This window comes from Ahaetulla prasina, chromosome 1, assembly GCF_028640845.1.
Source record: "Ahaetulla prasina isolate Xishuangbanna chromosome 1, ASM2864084v1, whole genome shotgun sequence".
In the NCBI taxonomy this organism is placed as follows: domain Eukaryota; kingdom Metazoa; phylum Chordata; class Lepidosauria; order Squamata; family Colubridae; genus Ahaetulla; species Ahaetulla prasina.
The window spans coordinates 69,263,345-69,277,222 of NC_080539.1; the positions used below are offsets into that span (position 1 = coordinate 69,263,345).

The 13,878-nt window shown below is 38.7% G+C and overlaps 1 protein-coding gene across 6 annotated transcripts in view; it reads right to left on the minus strand.

Moving 5' to 3' along the window:
- The window catches only part of DAAM2 (dishevelled associated activator of morphogenesis 2), a 265,206-nt gene that overhangs the window by 125,344 nt on the left and 125,984 nt on the right, over positions 1 to 13,878 (minus strand). The gene's annotated exons all lie outside the window — the stretch shown is intronic.

The following is a 13,878-nucleotide window of genomic DNA, read 5'->3' on the forward strand; positions in this document are numbered from 1 at the left end:
CATCGCAGCCAAAAACAAAGCTCAGGAGCCCATTTTCACTGGCAGAGTGCTCGGCCCACCACAGGTGCCAACCCAAGTGACATCGAGCTGGCCATGCGCGCCCTGGCCATGATTACACCGGCCTTCTGAAATCAAACACAACCCTGATGTGGCTCTCAATGAAATCAAGTTTGACACCCCTGCTCTAAAGCATAAAGGAATGTAATAATGTTAAGATGCTTCTAGGCGTATCTGCCATCATCCCTGTGAACTGAAAGATCCATGAGAGAGAAAAAAATAATAATTGCTCCATAAAATACCAAGTTACTGTAAATCCAAAGAAGCTTGAGCTAGATGACAAAATAGCATGTTGTAAAAATGAGCAACTAGGAGCCAGTTATCTAAATAGGAAAACAAAATGATACCTTAGAGACAGAAGAATGCAAATACAGGTACTTTGAATTTATGAGACGAATCTTGAGGATGTCAAAATTCAAGATGCAATTACAGCAAAAAGGCAAAAGGATTTACAAGGCTTTGCCATCTTGCCTCAGGAAGCAGAGACAAGTGAGCAGAAGGGAAAACTTCTCCTAACAAGGAGGAAAAATTGGGAGTTGTCTGGACAAAGAAGCAAAAGAAACAGAGATTAAGAGAAAGCAAAAGAGAAATAAAGTAATGGATGGATGGATGGATGGATGGATGGATGGATGGATAGATAGATAGAGGATAGAATAGTAGGCAGCATAGTAAAGAAGATGGCCATTTGCCCCACTACTGACCGATGCTACCGATGATGAAGTGACACACTAAATCAGGACTGGGTGTTATCTGAGGCACTTCTCAAAACTGAGAAGTATTGTAATGGAAGAAATCAAGACCCATTATGCCTCCCCATGAAGAAATAGTTCACACATTAAGATAGCACTTATTACAGAACACGGGCTCATTCTATTCATTTATCACGTATTAGGCATCAAAATTAGTTACTGATATTCTTGGGGTTTTTTGGCCATTGGTTATTTCACCAAGCCTTTTCAAGAACCAATCATTCAGGAAGCTGTTTGGATCAAGTACTTATAAAACGTGGTGTACAAAAGCCAGGAGAGGCTCATGATTAATTTTAGCCAGGAAAAAATTTATCTTGATCTCACGTTCATCCCTTGTGGAACTCTGAATGTAAGCTCTTGGCTTATATAGCTGGCTGTGAATGAAACCTTCCAAAGTAATCGAATTACTTAGATAATCCCTCCTCCTGTCCATTTTTGGATTTCCCAAACAATTATCAGAGGGTAAATCAGGGAGGCCAAGCCTAACATTAAATACCAGATCATTGCTTTTTATCTGCTAATGTGTTAAAAAGATGATTGAATGTAATATGTCAGAATGTTGAAGAGCAGAAATTCCTTTCATTGATTTGGAAAATAAACATTTAGAGAAGAGCATAAAACCATGCACTGAGAAAAGAACAGTTTCTATTGGAAGAATATTTTTCTTTAAAAAAATGTGATTTATTTGAAAAATGTCAGCTGGAATTTTATAGCGAAGCAATATTTAATTGGTACATTGTTGAGCCCTCTTCCGTGAGAGCTGGTTTATCCTTAAAAAGAAAAAAGAAACCATCACTTCAGATCAATGAAATGCAACACATTCTTTCCAAAAAAGAAAAAAAAAAGAGGATTGCTTTGTGCTGCAATTGATTGCCGTTCTGCTGACTGGTGTTCTTTGATTAATGTGCAAAATATGTATAGTTTCCCCACAGGACACAAATATACATTTATAACTGGAACTGGAACAAAGTCAAGATTTTTCAGACTACACACACACACACACACACACACACACACACACACCCTCGGAGGCAATCAAGCCACAAGAGGTTTCAATTTGAAACAGGACAGACCACAGGGACCCAGTTACTCAGTAGGCTGATGTGGCTGAGAAGTCCTGTTTCCCAGAACACATGATTAGCACTTCCAAAGTTTTGTTAGACTCTTGTGGAAGTTCTGCTTTCCCAAGCTTTCCATGGAGAAAAGACACCCACTGGGACTACCATCTAGCTCCGTCAGGGAATGTGTGTGAATTTCTGCTGACTTCTTTGGTATGATAAAGCACATATCATTGATAAATAGACTGACAGCTTGATGAGCTTTGAGAAACAGTTCTCTCAATCAGAGAGCTTGATTGATTATATCAGTAAGAGCATATTTTTTTAAAAAAATTCTACAGCAGTTACCTGTTGTCTGGCAAGAGAAAAGTAATTCAAATTGTAATTACTGTGTTCTTTCTTTTCTGGTTTCCTTTGCAATATTTTGTAAGTTTCAGCAGGAGAAGAAAGCAGCCAACTAATCTTTTAGCAAACCATACTAAATCAGAAAAGAAGACCTCGGATATGTTTATTTATTGGAAGGATGGACATGGGGAAGTCCAAATTCCAATACAGCAGGTCAATTTGTACTACATTTACTTGGGAGACAGCAAACCACAAATGAATCCACTCTGCGCGAGTGGTAACGGGAGCCGCTCGTGGCTCCCACGTAACACCACTACTCCGTAGCCTGCACTGGCTTCCTGTGGTTTTTCGGATTTTGGTTACCACCTTCAAAGCGCTCCATGGCTTAGGACCCAGGTACTTACGAGACCGCCTGCTGTTACCCTATGCCTCCCACCGACCCGTACGCTCTCACAGAGAGGGTCTCCTCAGGGTGCCGTCCACCAAACAGTGTCGGCTGGCGGCCCCCAGGAGTAGGGCCTTCTCTGTGGGGGCATCGACGCTCTGGAACGAACTTCCCCCTGGCTTACGTCAAGTGCCTGATCTTCGGACCTTCCGTCGTGAGCTAAAAACACACCTATTTATTCAAGCGGGACTGGCATAATAGTGTTAAATTTTAATTCGGGGTTTTATTAATATTTCTAAAATTTTAAAACTAAATTTTTAATTATCAGCCTTTTTGTAAGTTGCTATGTTTTAAATGTTTTAATTGTATATATTTCGTGTTTTATCTTTGGCTGTATACCGCTCTGAGTCCTTCGGGAGAAGGGCGGTATAAAAATTTAATAAAATAAATAAATAAATATATAAATACTCCAAGTCTGGGCTAATTCAAATATCTGATCCTGATCTGTTTCTCTCAGCTTCTCTGAGCTGCTAGAAGCTGAGAAAAACAGATCAGGATCATTTATTTATAACAGTGGAGAGGAACATATTAGCGACAAGACCATGATTTTTGCTCTGATCCAAGTGCCCTGAGCAGAAGGCAAGGCTGTGTGTTAAAAGAGACCTCCTTGGTTGTGCTTTCACACAAATTATATTACACATTTTCTTAAACCTTATATAATATTAATCTGGAAATAATAATTGACTGATTATATGACATCAAATCAGTGTCGGCTACTAGCAGCCTTCTCCAAAAGTGTCACCTCAACTTCATCCTTCAGGTCATCTAACAGGGCATACTTCCCTAATTTCCTATTAAATTATTTCCTAGGAGTCGAATATTCAGAAAACAATGCCACTCAAATCTGACTTAAAATCCCTGGAACACAAATTTGTCTCCAGCTTGGACCACTCAAATATTGGCTTCAATGTATATCATCATTTTCTATGTCTACAATATACTGGACTTATTTATGGAGATTCTCAATCATGCAGGTCACGGTTGTCCCAAAGGTGCTTTGGCAAAAGGCAGTTGGACTTTTTTGGTTTTTGCTTTGAAGACATTTCACTTCTCGACCAAGAAGCTTCTTCAGTTATTTTGCAGTTCGTTTTCAAGGGGGGGAAAAAAACAAGAAAGTCCAGTTGCCTTTGAAAAGCACCTTTGGAACATGACACTGGACTATTTATACATGCAAAAAAGAGATGGGAAGATTGAAGGGGGAGGGGGCTTGCAGAGAAAAAGAACAGAATATGAATTGCTTCTCTATTATGAAGCTTTTCCATAAAACATGAGACACAGACCAAAAATTCCTTTAGGTCACTTTTGGGTATATCAGTTTTCTCCAAAATATAGTGGTGATATATAAAATATAACCCACAGTTATCTTAATGGCTCCTTGAAATTCTTCTTGTCACTTTTTTCCAGAGCATGTGGGTTGAGAGTGCTGTGCATTTTTAAACATTCTAAACATATCTGAGCATACAAATCTGCGCATGTACAGCCCAATTCCTGTTTTACCTGATCACAATTCTGTTTCAAATAAATGAATATACAAGACAGTCTAAGTGCCTCTTTAATGTGCTTTTTAACTGGGCTGTACCTATAAGCCAACTTAACAGGCTTTTCAGATGTGGAAAAAGCTAAAATCTGGGTGTATTGTGTGAAATTTAACGACCAAGGTCAAATTTTCTTAAACCCAAGTATTTACAGAGACCTCAGACTATGATTTAAATAAACTGTGTAATTGCAGTGTTTAAAACAGGCTTAAATGTTACAATAACTATATTGGGTGCAGACTGTTATGTAGGTTTCTGGATAAAACCCACAGTAGGAAAGTTTAAAAGATTGCAAGTTTAGATTGTATATTTAAAATTGAAAAGCTTTTTCATTGTCATACTAGGGGGCAAGAAGTAGCTAAGCAATCCTTCAAACATTACACAAGGATCACATCAAGGTGAATGCCTCTTACAGCAGTTGAATGCTTCAGAATATGCCATTTTTTCTGTAAATCCAAAACACACTGATATGCATGCATACCATATATTCTAATCTTTCATAAATGCAGCTACATATAGGATTCTGAAAAATATGGCCCATTCCAGGCTTAAAGATACATCTACTTAAATTCTTGAGTATTTTGTACACACATGGTTTTCTGTGCCAAAAACAATTACAGCATAATACAGAAATTCCTCTACAGGTTCCTCCCTACACTTTCTCTCATAATCAGTAGTTTATGTTGAGCGATCATCATACCGCATAAAGAAGAAACTTAAAGGCAAAGAGAATATTTTTGACAGCTACCTGTGACTTATGTTAGACCCACCCGACTTCTAGATTTTGGATACTTTTAGTAAAGATATAAACTTGATATTTGCATAGGAGCTTAATTTACATATATTTCAACTATGCAAATGTGTTTTATTTCAATATCTTTTTCTTCTTAAAATGTGTTTATAAAATTGAGACCAATAGGATTGAAAATGAAAAAGAACATTAGTTCTTTTCATCCCTTCAATTTATATTTCCATTTATTTTTATTCTTTACATGTAACATTTATATAGTTCCCCAAGTCATATATCTTCTAAGTATTCAGAAATTGAATAATGGAGAAGAATATTCCAGCTAAATCTTCTAGCCATGTAGAGAAGAAAGTTGACCTTGAATTAATATCTCCATTTTTCTATTTCAGAACATAAAGTTTTTGTATGTTTGTTTACATGTGGTGAAGTAATAAGCTATTTTGCATAGTTTATTCACAGATATATGGAATTCTTTAGTGAAAAAGAGATAAAGGGAGGGAGACTTTATAGATGAGTAAGCAGACACTTCCTGTTGGCATCCCTGTTTGAAGCCTTTTTCTTTGAAACGCACCTAGTTGATGAAATCTTTGGCTACTCGTTGCAGCACCTGGACTTCCACTCTAAGTCAGGGCAATGCTTCATCTTGCCTGGTCCACTGTCTCATGTGATTTTTTATTTTATTTGAATTTATATACCGCCCTTCTCCGAAGACTCAGGGTGGCTTACACAGTGTTAAGCAATAGTCTTCATCCATTTGTATATTAGATACAAAGTCAACTTTTATTGCCCCCAGCAATCCTGGTCCTCATTTTACCTACCTTATAAAGGATGGAAGGCTGAGTCAACTTTGGGCCTGGTGGGACTTGAACTTGCAGTAATTGCAAGCAGCTATGTTAATAACAGACAGACTTAGTCTGCTGAGCCACCAGAGGTCCATGATGAGGTTATACCTTGGCAGTCTAACCAGCACAGTAGGCTACCTCTTTAGAGTCACATGTTTCCAAGTACATGTTTGTATGGTTGCACAAATAGGTGGATATAAAGATAGATATGTGGTGGATATAGATATATATAGATACAAAATAGGTGGATATAGAGATTGATAATCATTGGAGAACAAAAATGGACTTCCCCCTCTTTGGCTTGAGTTTGAAGAATGTTCCTAGGAGAAAGAGCAGCAGGAAGCAGCTTGACAGTAAGCATAGAGTAATGGCCATCTCTAGTCTAGTCAAGGAAGTTTAATGGCAAGGTAACAGGATTCTGCCCCGCATACATACACACACATGAACATTTAATTGGTTGCTTGTAAGCCATCAATCATCCATAAATTTAGCTTGAAGTTAGAACTGGGGGATTTTCTTCTATGTATATGTTATTCTTCAGTGCAGCATGCTAGTCCTGAGGGTAGGAACATGAAGTAGCAATGATCTATAACAACTCCATTTTGCTAATGAGATGCTCCATTCACCCATATACCAATTTTGGGGTATACACTGCTCCCAAAACGGTAGAGAACTGTATAGTTCACCATATTGTCTGCTAATATTCCATCCACAGTTAACCAGAGAAATTTCAGAAGTGCCATGAGATTGCCCAGGCTACTAGTCTTAAGAGATTCACATAATTTCTCTCATTTAGAAGTGCCTGAAGATCTTTGTTGATCATGGCAACCACAAACCTCCTTCAATTAGTTCCCTCTGTACATGCACCAGAGCATATTTTAAGACTAGGACTAATGGTGTTGGTTAGCAAATCTCTGTGTAACTCCATTGTCAAGGACAAATTGATACTCTGTATGAAGCTCTGCAATTCTGAGGAAGTGTTAAAATGTCAACCCAAGCAACTGTTAGATCTGAATGATTTTCTAAAATCCAGAAGTAAATTTTCTGCTTCCTCTATTGGAAACATTGTAAAAGGTCTGGCTGATATACGGAATACTGAAATACTATAGTCTGAAGAGGGAATACTACTGTTGCTAATCCACTCCTCTCCTTTCCTTTGCAGAAGCCAATCAAGCTCGTGATTTAACAAGGAAACGAGAGTAATGAATTAGAAGATATGACAGACAGTAGCCTGAGCAAAATTGGAAAACTTCTAAGGGTGAAAGAGATGAAGCACAAACCAATAGTTATTTGGAACAATATTTTCTAGTAATAGAAGCAGTGAAGAAGGCTTATGTCCCAGTCCCCTTTGTGTCAATGCAGAACAGAGTGCTTTTAAGGGTTGTTTGACATCTCTTCCACTAGGATACTCAATGATTTCTTCTGAACAAGTTGCAGGGTTGATTGCAGGATAAATTACAAAAAGGAAGGAAGGAAGGAAGGAAGGAAGGAAGGAAGGAAGGAAGGAAGGAAGGAAGGAAGGAAGGAAGGAAGGAAAGAAAGAAAGAAAGAAAGAAAGAAAGAAAGAAAGAAAGAAAGAAAGAAAGAAAGAAGAAAAATCATTTACTCACCCCACAAAAGCCACCAGTTACTCTAAGCATAGGTATGGAGAATGGCAAGTTTAAGTGGCACAGTGGTGGGTTGCTACCGGTTCATCCCGGATCAGGCGAACTGGTAGCAGAGGTGGCAGGAGGCTCCACCCACCCTCCCAGATGTTTCTGCACATGCGCAGAAGAATGCACATGCCACGAGTGAACCGGTAGTGACGAGTTTTGAAACCCGCCCCTGATGAGGCACTTTGCCTAAAGGGCATTTTATATGATCAGTTTCAAACTATTATTAAATTATTCTTATATCAGTCATATAAAATATCTGCTCTTTAGAACAGTTTCAAAAAAATCACTGATAATTGCACTAGGAACGACACCAGAATGGCTGCTTCTGGTAGCAGCTGAAGGAACAGCTTCATCTGAAGGGATTATATACCAAGCATAATCAACAACATTAATATGAGAAGCAAAGTTTTCTCAATGCTTCCAATATTATTAATTATTAATTTGCTCGACAGCAGGGGGTTAAGCAGCCTTTAACTTGATTTAACTGAGAATTTTTTCTAAAAAAATAAATCTTTCAACTTTTAGACATTGAAGCTATCCATGTCTCAAATGGTATCCTTGAGAAAGCCTTCTCCCAAAAAACTAAGAGAAATTGGTCATGACTGTAGATTTTGGACATCTGTAAAGCTTCTTTTCTTAAATAAATAAATAAATAAATAATGGAAGGAAGAAATGAGGAAATTACAGATATTCATTGCCTTTCCCATGGTTAAAAAAAGAGAAGAAATTCTTCAGGTTTAAAAAATAAACATATAATTTCAAGGGCCTGAACCTCAGTGACCTCCATTCTTAAGATAAATAAATGATCCAGCATTACATAACGGAAACTGTGAGTTAAGCTGAGAAAGTTGGAGAGAACAAGAGAAAAAGCAGAGCTTTCATCCCTTCAGCTGTTCCCCAGGAAAGAGTTGACATGTCAGAGTTTTATCTAGGAGTGGATATTCTCCACTGGAATGTTAGCACTTCCATGGAATTCTGAGGAGTTCAAATCATTTCCCCTTGATGTCATCAAGTATAGAGTGAAAAATTGAAGAAAACCTTCTTAGAAAAATAAGAATATTCTATCTGGTTGTTAAAGGAAGTCAGGACAGTAATGCTTCTGTTTCTTAGAAATGATGAGATGAAATTTAAGCATAATAATTTAAACTTCATAAAATAACTTGAAAATTACTAAAGAGTCGCAATGAGTTTTGAGTTTTACGGTGTCTGAAACCTGGTACAAAAAATAATCATACAAAATAACCTATTTAATTCTGCCAACTAAATAACCTGCCTTATACTTACAATAACCCCCATTCCTATCAAGGTTTTCCATTCTGGCCAGGATCTTCACTTTTCAAAAACTTATTACGTCCTATTACTTTTTCATTATTTTCCTCTTTCAGAAAGAAGAATGACTTCTATATTTTTAAATGATTCCATTTTTTTCTATCTTAGCTTTATGCCAAAGGAAACATACTGGAGAAAGTTCTTTGTTCTGTATCTATGGATCTACGCCCAGAAGGTCCAAAAATCAGCTGGCCAGTGCGCGCATTCACGCCGGAGCTGAGCTGAGCTCGTGTGCCCACCGATATGGCTCAGCGTGCCACGTCATCACAGTCCTATACCATTCTGGACTTTCTTTGGGATTGATGGGATGGATATATATGATCATAGAAAGAATAACAGAATAACAGAACATAATAGTAGAGTTGTAAAGGATGCCAGTTCACTCCCTTACCCAAACAGGAAACCCTATACCATTTCAGACAAATGGTTGTCTAATCTCTTCTTAAAAGCCTCTAGTGTTGGCACACCAACAACTTCTAGAGGCAAGTTATTAATTGTTCTCACTGTCAGGAAGTTTCTCCTTAGTTTTAGGTTGCTTCTCTCCTTGATTAGTTTCCATCCATTGTTTCTTGTCCTGCCTGCAAGTGCTTTGGCGAATAGGCTGATTCTTTGCGGCAGCCCCTCAAATCTTGGAACAGTGCTATCATATAATCCCTAGTCCTTCTTTTCACGGTCTTCTTAATTCTCTGAAATGGTAATGTAGTATTCACATAGCAAGTATTCTATTTTTAGTGTGATGCAAGCCCATCTTAGAAGTCTTTTTCGTAACGTGATCACTATTTCCAGCATCAGCGTGCTATTTGAAAGAGACCTCTACAAAGGATGAGACATTATGACATATGTTTCAACTGGAACAATGTGACCTCCCTCCCAAAAATGAAGGACCATTATGACAGAAAAAAAATGACTGTGCTCTTAACTACACTGAGTGGCTAGTTAAATGGAAGTAAATAGTAACACAATTTGTTTACCTACCTGTGGTTTTTTTTTACATAAACAAAACAATTGGTTCTAAAAATTTATTTGGAGGCATATACATACATCCAAACAGATTTTCTAGATTTAGTAACTATTCAGTGCACTGGTGGGTTTCAAAATTTTTTACTACTGGTTCTGTGGGTGTGGCTTGGTGAGTGTGGTTTGGTGGGCGTGGCAGGGGAAGGATACTGTAAAATCTCGATTCCCTCCCTATCAGCTGGGACTTGGGAGGCAGAGAATAGATGGGGGCGGGGCCAGTCAGAATTTTTACTACCGGTTCTCCGAACTACTCAAAAATTCTGCTACCGGTTCTCCAGAACTGGTCAGAACCTGCTGAAACCCACTTCTGATTCAGTGTCAAGTAATTGTGCAAACAACAGAAAGATAGATTAAGTAGCACTACTGCAAACCAAACCATTGGTGGGGTGACCTTAAACAAGCAGGCCTGCTTATACAGTTAGGAAATACTCAGCAAGTCTAGAAAAAAGATAAAGAGGGGGACAGGCTGAGTTCCTTTTTTCAAAAGCCACAGATGAACACCTTTATAGGTTTCCAGATGAGAGGAACAGTGAATTTTTTTCCCCCTAAATCAATGAATGTTGTGAAAAAGTTCAAAGACCCTTAAAAATCAAAAAAGTCTATCACCCACCATATCAGAGGCTTGCAATGCAGAGGTGGGTTTCAGCAGGTTCTGACCAGTTCTGGAGAACCGGTAGTGGAAATTTTGAGTAGTTCAGAGAACCGGTAGTAAAAATTCTGACTGGCTATCTTCCCATCTATTCTCTGCCTCCCAAGTTGGCAGGAAATGGGGATTTTGCAGTAACCTTCCCCTGGATTGGGGAGGGAATGGACATTTTATAGTATCCTTCCCCTGGAGTGGGGTGGGAATGGAGATTTTACAGTATCCTTCCCCTGCCATGCCCCCTAAGCCACTCCCACCAAGCCACGCCCACAGAACTGGTAATAAAAAAAATTGAAACCCACCACTGTTTCAATGGTATGGTTTGCAGAGTGCGTAACAATGGATATTGGAAAGCATAAATGAGACAGAATGTCATAGAACAGTAGCTATGGAATAGAACTTGAAATATACTTATACCGAAGATTGATTCCCTGATATAAGGGTCCTTGAGTGGCGCAGACTGCTAAACAGTCTGTTATTAACAACAGCTGCCTGCAATTACTGCAGGTTCAAGTCCCACCAGGCCCAAGGTTGACTCAGCCTTCCATCCTTTATAAGGTAGGTAAAATGAGGACCCAGATTGTTGGGGGCAATAAGTTGACTTTGTATATAATATACAAATAGGATGAAGACTATTGCTTAACACAGTGTAAGCCGCCCTGAGTCTTCGGAGAAGGGCGGGGTATAAATGTAAATAAATAAATAAATAAAATAAATAGACAGAGAACAGAGAGTTTGAATATACTACCAAAATCAAATAGAGTTACCACATAGGTACGTTTTAAGGTAGAGGTCTTCAAACTTGTCAGCTTTAAGACTTGTGGACTTCAACTCCCAGAATTCTCCAGCCAGCTATGGTGGCTGGAGAATTCTGGGAGTTGAAGTCCACAAGTCTTAAAGCTGACAAGTTTGAAGACCTCTGTTTTAAGGTAACAAAATTAACAGTCAAATAATGAAGACATTATTCTAATGCATTGGATATGTACTGTACGCATTTTGTGCAACACTGTGCAAATATAATGGGACACATGGCTCCTCTCGCTCAGGGCATACAATCTGAAACAGAAAATTAAAAATCTCCAGACAGCCCTATTTCCCCCACACTCATGCTGGGAGAACAGATGACGTGAACTTCCTTTGGTGCATTTTGTCTTTAAATGAGACCAGATGACAGTTCGGTGAAGGTTCTCTTTTGAAAGCCTCCCTGGGAAAGGTATTTTAAAAAGAGATGCTGAAGAGAGTGAATACTGGGTTTTAAGTTACTCCTCACAGAAACAAAAGTACAGCTGCTTGCTAATACCTCAAGAATGGGATCAAACCAGTGGTGGGTTTCAAATTATTTTACAACCGATTCTGTGGGTGTGGCTTGGTGGGTTTGGTATGGCTTGGTAGGTGTGGCTTGGTGGGCATGGCAGGGGAAGGATACTGTAAAATCTCCATTCCCTCCCCAATCCAGGGGAAGGTTACTGCAAAATCTCCATTTCTTCCCAATCACAGAGGCAGAGGCAGAGAATAGATGGGGACAGGGCAGAGAATAGATGGGGACAGGGCCGGTCAGAATTTTTACTACCGGTTCTCCAAACTACTCAGAATTTCCACTACCGGTTCTCCAGAACTGGTCAGAACCTGCTGAAACCCACCTCTGGATCAAACAATGTTTCTGACCATTCTTCAAATCTCAGCAATATCATCAATCTTTGCAAGGCAGAGAAAGGCAACACTGTGCTGACACTTCAGTCTGAAGACTCGTAAGTAACGGAAGGCTGTCAGACAGCCAAAGTTATTAAACTCACTAATCTGCCTCACAGAGGTGTTGGGCCCAAAAGGTGGAATCTTGGGACATTCCCATTCCATACACTTTTTTTTTTCCTTCAAAAAAAAAAAAAGAGGAAAATGTACTGGAAAAAAGACAATTTTATTGTATCATCCAGCACTTAGCTTGTTAGGACTAATGTTCTGATGAGATGTGGGCCAATGAAAGCAGTCAGACTGCTTTCTGCTTTCTGTGGTCTGCTCAAAATTAAGGCCAGCTGATAGAGTCAACAGCTTTCTATTTTCTGGATCTCCTGTTTCGTATTGAAGCTAATGAAAGTGAGCAAGCTGACATATTTCCCATGAGAAAGGTAGAACTCCTTTCTTATTAAGAATAAATTAGGGCATAATCCTTTAGGAAGGAGTGTTATATCTTGAAATGGGATATTATTCACACATTACCTTTTACATTAAAGTTTAAAGGCTTGACTGCAAGATTTCCTAATACTTGGATTCAAGATATCATGATTCTTAATTGGGTGAATGCTGAGTCTAGACACAAAGTTCAATATTAACGGGGATGGGGGGATTGTAATGTATCAATATATTTAAGTATTAACTATATTATACTTGCAATACAGTTTCTTCAAGCACCAGCAGTCGTATCTGACCAGCACCAAATACTATATGCATCACAAGCTTTCAAACACTATCATGGATATACCTTATAGTTCAAAATCAATACAGAGCAACTTAAAATAATGACATCTAGGGCATGTTGCAATCAGAGGCTCTGAGTCACAAACGCTTTTGACCACAACCAAATTGCGTTCCGACCAAAAAATTCACAATTTTTTTTTCATGGCCAATTTCCCCTTCCATGCCATTTTTTTTAAGCGCCAGATTTCCAAAATTAGGTTCAGGACATCACCAAATCAGGTTGTGACCAAGGTTATGGAACAAATTATGGTTGTGACCAGAGGTTCTACTGTTCTTGGCAAAGTATCCTTTCATCACAGGACTGATAGGCTTCACTCTTTAGGCAAGAATAAACTACTTAGGCAAGAATAAACTCACAAGAATTCCAAAAACATAAGTAATCATTACTGAAAAAATGAGAACCTATAGCCCAGAATTTCAGTAATTTATCTGATTTACCAACAAGACCCTTATATAGAAACAATGTTCAAACCTTCTTGTCTTTCCCTTTCCTTCCACCTTATATGAGAGATACGGTAGGCACGCTGGTGCTCTTATGCACGCCTTACAGACCTCTTAGGAATGGGGTGAGGTCAATACTAGATAGTCTTTGGTTAAGGCTTTGGGGATTTTGGGAAGAGACCACAGAGTCAGGTAGCACATTCCAGGCATTAACAACTCTGTTACTGAAGTCACATTTTCTGCAATCTAGATTGGAGAGGTTCACTTTTAAGTTTGAATCTATTGTGTTCTCGTGTATTGTTGTGCTTGAAGCTGAGGTAGCCATTGGTAGGAAGGACATTGTAGCAGATAATTTTATGAGCTATGCTCAGGTCATACCAAAGGCGTAGTTCTAAATTTTCTAAAGCTGGGAATCCTCCTTCCCCCTTTTGCACTTTTATTGTTTTTCGTTCAAATAAATATTCATGTTATTTTACTTGGCTCTATCTTTATTTTTTACATTGACCAGTAGCTGCCTCATTTCCCACCCTCGGCTTATACTC